We start from the raw sequence: 12,871 nt of genomic DNA on the forward strand, positions 1-12,871 counted from the left end.
GCGGGGGGCGCCCGACTCTGCCCTCTCGCGCCTGGCGGCGGTGGCGGTACGGTGCGTACCCCTTTAAGAAGGAGCCGGTCGAGCGCTGACGGTTGGGATTTGAAGTTCTTCCTCCCTGTTTGGAAGTCTGGACGGATGGGGGGGCGTTGCCATGGCGACGGCACCCTCCCTTCCCCTCTTTGCGGACGCCCCGAAGACTCCGGTCCTCTCTTGCTGCCTGGTGATGGACTCTCTCCCCTGCACGCAGACGCTCTTCGCCCTCCCCGCTGCTCATCCCCGTTCGGGTGCAAGGCTGTCTTCCTTTTTGGTGGTGACTGACTCGTTTTCCTTCAAACTTTTCGACTTGGGGCTTGGCTCATGCTGAGGGTTGTTCGGGGTGGCGGGAGGTGGTGGGACTCCCCGCCTTGCTTCGGTCTCCTCGCGCGCGCTTTTTCTCGGGGGAACCTCTGCCCAGAGCGCTCACCCCGCAGGCTGCTTGAGTGCGGCACTGAGGCGGGCGCGGGGTGGGTGTGCTGTGCGTGTCTGTTTTGGAAGGCGGCTGTGCTCGGGAAGGAGATTGTGCATTGTGCGAGGAGTGCTTGGTGGCATGGGCTTTTTCTACTGGCCAGAGAATCTTGGCATTGGGAGTTGGGGAGTAACCTTAGCGCCTTAAGGAAACAACTCTCTTTACCTTGTTTTCCTGTTCTTGGCGCCACCTCGCGCCCCTTCTCCCTGCCCCACCCCTCTCAGTTTTGTTTGGTTTGCGCCTTGAAGATTTTTCTTGTCTTCACCAGTAACAAGGATCCTGGTAGACTGAACTGGTAACAAGTTGCATTTGCAAATGTAACCTAACAAATATGATGAATAGAGGGAAAAGGGAGGATTGCTCTGATTAGGGGCATTTAAGTGATGTTTGTGCAATTTACTGTTTTACCTTTATAAAATGTATTTTGGCGTCCTCTAAGGAAAAGTATGGGAAAAGACTTTAGTTAAGTATTCATAAATTACTTTAGTTCATAAAGTTTTTTTTAAAAAGCTTCATGTATTCTTTATACTAGGTGTTTGGCATTTGTGCTTCTTGAACAAAAAATGGACCTATTTTTGTAATTTCTTAAGTGAAGATCTCTTCTGCAAAATCTGTTTAGAAATTGTTGTGTTCATTCAGATAGAATCAAGTAGATGAGAGCACTACAATACTGGCTCATGAGACTGTGGTAAGTTTTGCCAGGATACATAGTAATTTGAGGATGTCTGGTCTTTTGTTTTTGCTTTTGTTTTTTGAGTATTTTGAGCTTTGTTTTTCTTGTCTTGCTTATTTAGATATATTAGGTATAGCTTTGTATCGTGAAATATATTTGCTTTTGAAAAAGTCAAATTTTAATTAGATGAAACATAAAAGTAATTGGATTTGATGGAAAAAGGAACCAGATTATCTTTTTGTCTTACCTCCTTGGGTACTACTCAAGTAGTTTTTGACGATATTGAGAATTAAGTTTATACTGTATGTCTAATATGAAATGCATTATACTTTAACATAATACATAATTATATTGTACTCTACGAGAAAATACATTTTTCCTGAGTTTTAGCTATATCTGAGAATTGTTTCTTACAGTCCCAGTCAGAAGGCCTATTAAGATCCTCGCCATAAAAAAACACTTTAAACAGGGTATGCACTTGTTGATTGTGTGTGGGTTTTTTTTTTTTTTTTTTATGTCTTGTCATATTTATAGTGTGATTTGGAATTAAAGGTAGTTTGTATAGTTACTTTAAGTCACCTTCGTTATTAATATGCTTACATTCATACTTAATAAACATTTACAAAATAGCCATGTTCTTTTCCTTTCTCTTGGTGTTTCTATATATGTGAGTGTGTGTGTTTCTGTATTCACTGTTCAGTATTCTTACTGCATGGAATCATTTTTATAAAATAACAGGGTTCTTGCCCTTCTAGAAGCTAATGCAGCAAAGGCTTACTTTTAAGTGAGCTATAAAAATTGTAGGTAATGTCTTAGAATGGTACAGCAATTAGTACTGAGACCCTAGTAAAATTTTGTATCTCAGTTCTTAACTCTTTAATCTGATTCATGTTTTTATAATTTATACTCAAATTTTATAGAGAATGTTATTTTAGTTGTCAGTGATTGCTTATACTGTACTTAGTTGAAAAGTAAAAATATGCTATATAGAAAAAGCTGTTTACCTTCCTCATAATTGTAGAACCTATCTCAGATTTTTTACTACTTTTCTTTTTCATTCTTGGTTTTTGCTTTAATTGGGGAGTTGATCTACAAACTCTTTTTTCCAGTTTTGTAGCTCTGTTTAAAATGTAGTGCTTTTGGGGACCAGGGAGATGGCTCAGTAGAATAAACACTTGCCTGAGAAGCGCAAGGGCCTGAGTTCAATCTCTGGTTCTGACAGAAAAAAAAAAAAAAAACCAAACAAAAAACTAGTGCTTTTTATACTTTTGTTTTTTTGTAATCCTGAACTGTGCTGTAATTTTGAATGTGCTCATTTTACAACTATTTGATTGCTTATTGGATAGTAAATAATATCCTAGTACTCAAAATGATATTGAGCAGTAATAGATATAGTCCTGGATCTTACGGAAAATAAAATATAACTAGTATCTGATGAATCATAAAAATAAAGTTATAATAAAAGAAATATATTAGTGCATTTAAAAATGTCTGGCTTTCTATGACTTATTAGGAGAGAAAAGACTTTTTTTAAAGTAGTTTGATAGGCTAAGTTTTTAAAAATTTTATTTTGATGTAATTTTACCTTTCAAATATGAAAAAATAGTACAAGGAATTTCTGTATTTACCCGCATTCAGCATAATACACATTGTTTTATGTTTTGTTATACTTGCCTTATCATTCTTGCCCTATGTCCATATACATATTTCTGAACAACTTGAGAGTAATTGGGAGACATTCCTACCTCTTTACTGCTTTTTCAGTGTGTGCTTCCTAAAAATAAAAACATGGTTTTATCTAACCATTTAAGAAGATTAAAACCAGCAGATTGAGTATTGACATAATATTGCTATCTGATTTATAATCCATATTCAAATTTTGTCTTTATTTACTCCAAAATTTTCTCACCTACTCCTACCTAATTCATGATCCACTCTTAAGATTGTGCACTGCATTGGTCATCAGGTTTTTTTTTTAATTGCCAGTAATACTTCATTAGCCTTGCTTGCTTGCTTTTTTGTGTGTGTATTTTGCACAGGGTCTCATTCTGCAGCAGAGACTCCTAGTGATCCTCCTGTTTTCAGCCTCCCCAGCGCTGGGATTACAGGGGCACTACCACACCCAGACTTGGTCGCAGCTCAGTGGGCACAGGGGTGGGGCCAGCACAGCATATGGGACTGGAGATCAAACCTTGGTCCCTGTGCTTGCCAAAGCAGGCACTTAGTCCGCTGAGCTGTCTTACCGACTCTGACCCTTTTATTTCTTGACTTTGACTTTTTTGAAGAGTACATGACAATTAATTTGTAGGCTGTGCCTCAATTTGAGTTTATGTTCTCATAATTAGGTTGACTGTACACTTGGCAGGAATACTGCTTGAAGAGATACTATATTTTCAGTACATATCTTCAGACTCGTGACATTAGTTTGTCCCCATGATGTCAGCTTCAAAATTAAAGTGTAATTTCCCTTAAAGTTACTTACATCTTTGTAATTAATATGCAATTTATGGAAATGTACCTTGAAGAAAAGGATGTTGTCATAGTCTCATCCAAATTTGACCCACATTTTAGCATCCATTGATGATTGTCTAATTTTATTCTTTCTGTAGTTATTAGAAGTTAACATCTGTCATTTTCTCTACTATTTATTTGGTTATTCAATATTAAATCCAATATTGTCATTATTTGGAGTTTCAAATTATGTCAAGTTTGGGGCTGGGGAGCTAGCTCAGCAGCGTAAGTGCCTGCCTAGCAAGCACAAGGTCCTAAGTTCAGTCGCTGGTACAAAAAGTCAAGTTTGGTTGATGGGAACCTCATCAAGTGTGTGGGCTTTGTTTTTGTTTTGACAAAGCAAAATATTCCAGATTCATGTACTTTATGTGTCCCATATCTGATATCAGCTGTTTCTCCAAGATGACCTCCCTTTTTATTTTTTTTTTTTTTATTTTTTGCAGAACCGGGGATTGAACTCAGGCCCTTGCGCTTGCCAGGGAAGCGCTTATTCCACTGAGCCATCTCCCCAGCCCTTCCCTTCTTTTTAGTGGAAAATAAAATTTAGGCACAGTTATAGTTTAGATCTAAAATGTCTCCCAAAAGCCTCATATGTTCAGAGGAAAGGTTTTGGAAGGTAATAATATCATGGAGGGCTCTACTTATATTAATCCATAGTGAGTTTATGCTTGAGTGTGTTGTCATGACATGGGGCCTGGTTAAAGGAGAAGGGTCACAGAGACCATGAGAGTAAAAGTGTATTTTTGCTTTGGCTTCTGCCTTTTTCTTTTCTGGTTTGTGGCTGTCATGGGTTGGGGAGTGTTCCATCGTGCCTCTGCCTTGGAGCCAGCTACAAGTGGACTGAGCCCTCCGAAACTGTGAGCCAAATAAATCTCCTCTTCTATGTTGTAGATTTTGAATATTTTGTCTCAGTGGTTGGGTATGTGACTAAAACAGGAACCAAAATCTGTACATTAGGTTTCAGGACTGATTTTAAGCCCTATTTTTTCTAAAGTAAAAACTGATTATTTTTCTTACAGTAGCAATAATCTAATGGTTATTACTTTTCCTATGGTGGCAGTAATCTAGTGATTTTTCCTATGGTGGCAAAGATTGGACCAGAATCATTCTATAAACTCTGGTGTCTTTCCTGTGTAACACTGTGTTCAGTAGAAATGTAATGGGAGCAAATATGTAATTATAAATATTTTCATAGGCACATTAGAAAACACATTTTATTAATCCATTAAAATATTATCATTTTAACACTTATACACATAGAAATTATTAATGAATTGGTTTACTTTGTGTGTGTGTGTCTTTTTTTTAAAAAAATTTTATTTATTTATTTTTTAATATTTATTTCTTTATTTTGTGTGTGTGTGTGTGGCCAGCTCAGCCCACCAGGGGGCGGGGCTGGCTGGCATGTGGTGCTGGGGGATTGAACCAGGGTCCCGTGCTTTGCTTAGCTTAGCTTGTTCTAAGTAGGTGCTTTAGACCACTGAGCCATCTCACCAGCCCGTGTGTGTCTTTTTGAATCAGTGTTTCACTATACATTTCTGGGGGCCTTAAACTCACCTTGTAGCCCAGGCTGGCCTTGAATGCCAAGTGAAGCTTCTGCCTCAGCCTCCTGAGTGCTGGTATTATACGTGTGCACCACCATGCCCAGCTCAGTATTCTTAATATTAAATTATTGTAATTGTATACTCTACATTTATAGCACATTTCAGTTTGGAGAAGCTACATTTCAGTAGTACTTTATTGCCGCATATGACAGAAAGGATGGTTTCTTGAGTACTAAGGTATCACTTCTCTCTTCCCTTAATATCTCTTGATAGTAACCGAAACTATAGATTGTTGTCTCAGATCTTTTTTGTGGACAGGAAAGGGCAATGTAGGCTTTGGAGCTAGACTACTTGTGTTTTAATCCTACTGTTAACTATTTACAATGTGGATAAATTTTCTAACTTCTTGAACTTGATTTATTTCTATTGTGTCACTATATCCTAATATGAGTTTTCCACATAGAAAGCATTCAGTAAATATTAGCTGTCCTTATTCAGATTATTAACTACTTGAACTTACTATTTTTAACCAATAGATTTTGGTAGGAATGCTGATAAATAATAAAACAGGTTATAGGGCATGTTAGAGGAAAAGATAGTAAGGCATTGAATAATCTATATATTACAGTACTCTAGAGTCAAAAAGGAATTTTTAGGTCATAAAGTTTAGTTAAATAAAAATATCTTTTTATATGAAGCTACCAAATGGCATTTGATGCCCTTCTACATTCCAAGGTATCTTGGCTATGTGGTACCTTTTTTGGAATCTACTCTTTCATCTTATTGTTCCTGTTAATCAAGTTGAGTCTTCTTTCTAGCTGATTCTTGCCTCCTATTCTCTTATTTTACCAGTATCTTCTTTGGCTTTTCTCTACTGAGGTATGAATCTTAGAAATCTGGATTGATGAATACTAATATAGATGGGTCAGCTATCAATAAACTTTGATCATAAAATTTTTTCGAACATTAGCAAATGTTTTATACTTAAAAGAGTATAAATTATGCCATATTTGAGACCAAGCAGAATACAAATTTTATATTTTTTCAGCTGTTAGATATTGCCTGCAGATTAACATAATATAGCTTTATTGCTGCATGGTTAACATTTTAATATTAATCCACATAAAAGTCTCCTTGTGCCTATGCAACTTTGCTGGAATGACTGCTAGGGTGCCCCCCTCCCTATTTAGCTGTGCACGTAGTTGCTGTTGTGTGACCTTGCTTTCTTCATTTTCTAACCTCCAACACTTGCCATTAGTTCTTCTACTGCAGTCTTGCAAGGAGCAACATAGATACAGTGGGTTTTATTCATCTAGTCCAGTGATGGTAGAGACTGAGTGCTCAGACTGCAACCTCAAACCCAGTTTTTATCACAGATTGCCAACACTACAATTAAACCTATTACCATGCAAAAGCTAAGACAAGACACTGCTACTGAGTCACAGCTCCTGACGTCATCACCTGGTTTTGCTACTTTTTTCCAAGCATGTGTATGGCCTCTTTGTGTGCTGTTATCTGATACTTGGCTGCCGAGAGGATGCTGGGGCAACTTAGTTTGTATGCCAACAGAATTCTGTGTGCCTATGGCAGCATATATGCCGTAGATTCACCACCACCAGTCTAGTCTTTCAGGTCAAACATCTGTGTGTGTGTGTGTGTGTGTGTGTGTGTGTGTCTTACATTTTTCTTTTAATAGTAGTCTTTGATACACAGATGGTCCCTAATTTATGGTAGTCCAGCTTATTTAGATTTTTTCTCTTGTAATAGTATAGAAATGATGCAAAAACTGTTCAGAATTTAATTTTGATCTTTTCTCTGGCTAGCAATATATGGTATTTTCTTGAGAAGCCAGGCAGTGGCAGCCAGCCATAATCCCCAGTCAGCCACATATTCATGAGGGTAAACAGTTAGTTGATACTCTATACTGTATTCAATATATTACTTGAAATAATCACCCTTTTTGTATAGAATAGGCTCTGTGTTTTATGATTTTCCCTGCTGTAGGATAATATAAATGTTCTAAATGTATTTAAGGTTGAGCTGACTAGGACATAATCCTGGAGGTAAGTAAGGCTTATATGTGTATGTAACTAGTACTCAGGGCTGATATATAGCAGAGTACCAAAATCGTACGTCTAGAATTTTGAGAACTCACTTAATTTTATAAGAGGTTGCATCTAGGGCTGAATCAATAATATTGTAATGCTTTCAAAAGTTCTTATGCACAACAGAATCTACATAGGAAAATGTGAATGGCCTGGAGCAACCAACTGCAAGTGCTAGAAAACTAACAAAATAATGCCATCTTTGCAGTTGAAGAATAACACTTTATCCTTAATTAAAGCTAAATAAATTTTTAAAGAATTCTTGTGCTTGCTAGAAAATAAAAGCTACAGTGAGGAATCCTTTCTCTAGTTCTCATCCCCTTTCCTTTCATATCTTTCCCATAGCATTGGCAATCCTTTCATGTTATATGTGCTTGTTACTTTTTAAAAAAACAAATTTACTTTTACTTTTTTTTTAATATTTATTTATTTTTATTTATTACATTTATTTATTGTGTGTGTGTGTGTGTGTGGCCAGCTCAGTCCACCAGGGGGCGCAGCTGGCTGGCATGTGGTGCTGGGGATCGAACCGCGGTCCCTGTGCTTTGCCTAGCTTGTTTCAAGTAGGTGCTTTAGACCACTGAGCCATCTCTCCAGCCCTACTTTTACTTTTTTATTTACTTTTTTTAAGCTGTTGCCAAGTTATTACTTTTACAGTAACTCATGAATTCAGTTTTGATACAGTTAGTTTGGGGGCAAACTCAAATGTTAGTATGTTTAATGCTGATTTTACTGTCTTCCCATATAATTGAAAATTAACTATAAATTATTTGAAATGGCTGTATTGATAATATCACTTATCAGCTAAAAACTCATAATCATCTCAACTAGGTGGTTATGGTCTATCAGACTATTTCTTATTTCTCTCCTATTTGTCTACTTTATTCTTTAAATAGCTCTTCTTTTTTCGTGTGCTTTTTTTTTTTAACATCACTTGCTCTATGTTCATGTTTGAGTATCCTTTCAGTCATATCATCTACACTGCATCCTCAGTCACCTTTAAAATTCAACTTCACTGTAGTCCTTTCTAAATTACTTATTAAAAAACAGAGACATTTCTCCATTAATTCAAATTGGCCAATTCTTTCCTGATGATTGTATGCAACATGTGCATATTAATGTAAATTTTCCTTCAGAAGTTTCCTGTTAAAAGTTTTCATACTTAAGAGGTCAGGGAGCTGGCTCTGTAGAATAAGTGCTTGCCTGGCAAGTGCCAGGGCCTGAGTTCAATCTCCAGTTCTGCCAAAAAAAAAAAAAAAAAAGTTTTCATACTTAAATAATATACTTTTTAGAGACAAGGAACCAATCTTTATAAATTTTAAAAAGGACTAAATGGAAAGAACATAGCTCTTTCACAGCCTCTGTCATAATCTGAAGCACAAGTGATTTTATCTTGGAAATTTAAGATGGAAAGTCTGTGAAACATAAAGTTAATATCTGTTGTCAAAAGTTTGCTATTTTTGTTTTAGTGAAAAATGACAAACTATATAGTGATGATTTGGGGGTTGAAAATATAAATTGGAGAATTGTCAGTAGAAAGATTTTCAGTTCATGGAAATGGATGAGATTACCTAGGAATTTAAGGGACAGTAAAATTAGAGAAAGGAAAATTCAGTACCATGCCTAAACAAATGTTTAATTCCTTGTATAGCAGAAGAGGAACCTTAAAGTAAGGGCCCTGAACTTTTATATTCAAGAATAAGGCCTTTGACTAAGTAGAAAATGCACTGAGTGCTTTCATCACATACAAGAGGAGAAAACAACTTGATGGTAAGGACTCATAGATGTGGAAATATCAGGCACATAGGTGGAACAATATGTTGTTTGGCAAACATGGAAGTTCTAGGTGACAGCTAGATACATTTATTTTAGTAGGTTCAAAAGTAACTATTAAGATGTGTTTAATATTTCTAGTACCTTACTAGTTTAAGACTCTTGTTTCCTCAGAATTGGCAGCACTTGTATTCCTAGCTAATTGAAAAGCTCAGCTAATTGGCAGGATTTGTCTCTAAAAACAGCTGTGTAGCTTAGTGGTAGAGTGTTTGCCTAGCATGCAGAGGCCCTGGGCTCAATATTCAGTACTGGAGGAAAAGCTATGTTTTGAGGAATAACAGGTATTTGGAGCAGTAGTTGGACGCATGGAGTGTAGGAATGTTTGTTTTTTTACATGGGAGATAAAATTTGCAGTACTAAGATGGAGAATACTTTTTTGAATTTGTGATAGCCACAGTTCTTTTATGTGCTGAATTTAAGCTGAGAGTAGATAGCAATAGAATATGGAGGCAAATATGTTGGATAAAGAAATAGGATAGTCTCGGCTCAAAGTGCAAAGATGTGAGCTCCAAATCTCTCTCTCTCTCTCTCTCTCTCTCTCTCTGTCTCTGTCTCTGTCTCTGTCTCTGTCTCTCTGTCTCTGTGTCTGTCTCTCTGTCTTTCTGTCTCTGTCTCTCTCTCTGTCTCTCATATTTTTTAGGGAAGGGTTATTGGACTTGTAGTGATCCTCCTGTTTACAGCCTCCGAAGAGTTGGGTTTACAGACTGCGCCATCAGGCCCAGTCTCAATTGCCATCTCAGTGTGCCCCGGGGGCGGGATCAGCCCCGCCTCTGCACCTGCTTGTAGGCCCTTTAATCCACTGAGCTATTTGGCCAGCCCTTCAGATTTCTCTTTTTGACTTCAAAAAGTATTCCCAACCAAGCTAATCATTAAGTTATGGTATGTGTGGTATTGATGTGGTATCCACTGTAAATGAATATTTATTTATTTATTTATTTATTTATGTTTGGTATGTGTATAGAACTCAGGACTTTGCACTTATCAGGCAAACAGTTACTCCACTGAGTGCCTGCCAGTGAACTCTCTCTCCAGCCCCAAATGATTTTTAAAGTTTTATTTTTAAGATTTTAAAAATTAGTTTACTGACAATTGTGCTTCTCATCATATGTCTTGAGCCAGTTGATTGGGATATAGCTCTGTTTCTTCCTAAGTTCTGAACTGGCAGTAGACTTTAGGAATCAAGTATCAAAATTCTAGCTTTTTAATGGTAAAGCTGCCTTAAAGAACTTGATTCAGAACTGAGGCTAAAAATAAAAATATCTCTCTACTCCCCGGCTCCCTGATTTGAAGTTAACCTTAGAATTCTGCTGAAGTGCAGGGATGCTCCATCCCAGTAGTGAGGCAGAATGATAAGGAGGTCGGCCACCAATGGAAAAAGACTTCTAAAACATTATTCTGCTAGGGCCAACTATCAGGATGTTGTTAGCAGTACTAATTTTGTGTCTTTTTTGAATACTGAAGAGTAGAGAAAAAGTTGAAATCTTCTTTCAAAGCACTTCCCCCAAGACTGAAGTTTTTATGGGAGCTCTTGTTTTCTGAGAGAGGCAGAAACTATTGATTAGGTCAGAAAACCTACTGTTTGGATTTATAACTTGCTTTTAAAGAATTTATAATAATTAAGCATGGTAAGGATTAGACTTAGTACAATATAATGGAAAGACAGGAGGAACCAATTTTGCCTCGAAGGATACTAAAAGTCTAGGCTTCAGAGTAAAAGCAGACTGCAAACACTCTCTGTAAGGGCTGGTTAGCATTTTAGGTTTTGTTAGGTTAGAAACATAGTCAGGTAGGCAGGTATGGGCTCACTTAGCCATCCCACAGAGCACAGTATAATATGATTTTGGAAGTTAATATTCTTTCTGGACAGTTTACTCCCCAACAGCCATCTGGTCTCTCTTACAACTACTCTGCTGTTGCAGGGCAAAAGCAGTCTCTAAGTGAATGAATGTGACTTTCTTCCAATAAAATATATTTTCAAAAATAGATTTTGCTTACAGGCTATCATTTGCTGATCTCAGAGTTAAAGGATGTAGCAGGATGGTTGGGTGTAGGGAATAGAGGGAGAGTATACACAGAGACATAGAGGGAAATAATGATATATTCTGAAAATATTCAGCACTTTTATCATTGGTATATAGAGTAAGAATAGGATGCAGGACTAGAAGTATAAATGATTGTATCTATAAGGGAGAAATTACAAGCCTTTCAAGTTTGTTTGTTTTTACTAGATAATAAGCATGATCAGATAAGTTGGTTTATTTTCATTTCTTTCTTTCTTTTTTAATGTATTTAGTTGTATTTAGTCTCACTACACAGCTCAGATTCATAGCGATCCTCCTGTTTTCCACCTCCCCAGCTCTGGGATTACAGGTATGCGCCACCACACCTGCCATCATGCTCTGACTCTGTGGCTGGCTTAGCCTGTCCTGGGGGCAGGGCTGGTGGGGCATGTGGTGCCAGGAATCCAACCATGGTCCCTGAGCTTGCCTAAGTTTGCCTAAGCAGGCGCTTTAGTCCACTGAGCTATCTTGCTGGCCCAAGTCGATTTATTTTCATTTGGAACATCTATTGGTTCAGGTTTGAGGATTTTTTTGTTTGAAGTAGCTTTAAGAAACTCAAATTGAAATAGCCCTTTTCAGTCAAAACTAGGAAAATGAGTAATCATCTCTTCAACATTTTAATTAAGACATTGGGTTACTAGTATTCTGTATGATATGCTACCTGTATTTTTTCCCTAAGCTTTCATAACTGGAGAAATAGGGAAATTAAAAAAAAAATGATGCCAAAATACCATTCATCACCAATGGAGGCCAGGTTAGAGAGCAGAGTCACATGGCCTGATATAGGAAACTTTTCTGTCCAGTTCTACTGGGCACATACAGAAACATAGCTTAGTGTAATCTCTCTGAAGTTTTGTTTTCCCTGGATAGCTGTCTCCTAAGGTGGAGAGCAACAGAACTGAGTTAGCTCTGTCTGCTCAGTTTCTCATTCAACAATCACCAGATAAGTGACTTTATTTGTCCAGGGGTGGAGAGAGACACAGACTGTGCTAGTGGAGCATACTTCCTCATATAAGCCAATAGCCAGGGAGACTTCCATATGTGAGTAAGTGTACCAGAACCAAAAGTACTGAAAACACATCCAGATTACATATTTGGGATTTTTTAAACATACTGGTGTTGGAACAACTGTATTTTTTAAATTCAATAAAAAATCAATAGATCTTAAAAATTACTTAGGTTTTCCACAGGCCTATGTAGGATACTTATAACTAAAGTGCATGTTTAAAAGATACAGGACTTCCTTTTGTATAACAGCTTTCAATTGACTTTTTAAAATGTATAAGGAATTAGAGTAAAATAATAAAACACTAAGTAGAAAAAAAGCAGGTACTGTTGACCCTCTTTCTTTTCATGAATTGTTATCTGTACTAAACATGTTTGAGCCTTTTAAAAAATTTTTGGTTATTATTCCCCAGATAATATACTATCACAATTATTTGCATATCACTATATATCAGGTTTGAGTAGTAGTCTGGAAATGATTTGAAGTGAATAAGAGAATATATACAAACTGTGCAAATGCTACACCATTTTATATAGGGATTGGACTCCTGTGAGAATTAATATCCATAGTAGGCCTGACACCAGTCTCTGATACTGAGGGATGTCTATATTTTGACAAATGGGTTATTTTTTTT

General features: G+C 37.1%; 1 protein-coding gene across 7 annotated transcripts in view; it reads left to right on the forward strand.

Moving 5' to 3' along the window:
* Lcorl (ligand dependent nuclear receptor corepressor like) overlaps nt 1-12,871 on the forward strand; it is a 198,884-nt gene that overhangs the window by 975 nt on the left and 185,038 nt on the right. The window contains exon 1 of one of the 7 annotated variants that reach the window (XM_023699368.1): nt 197-310. The exons of 5 other annotated variants lie outside the window; for them this stretch is intronic. The gene's annotated coding sequence lies outside the window, so the exon portion shown is untranslated. Of the gene's footprint in view, nt 1-196; nt 311-12,871 lie in introns of those variants that run through there. One more of the 7 variants, XM_023699367.1, reaches the window with a different exon arrangement.

The sequence above is a fragment of the Octodon degus genome, unplaced genomic scaffold, assembly GCF_000260255.1.
Source record: "Octodon degus isolate 3935 unplaced genomic scaffold, OctDeg1.0 scaffold00006, whole genome shotgun sequence".
Classification (NCBI taxonomy): Eukaryota; Metazoa; Chordata; class Mammalia; order Rodentia; family Octodontidae; genus Octodon; species Octodon degus.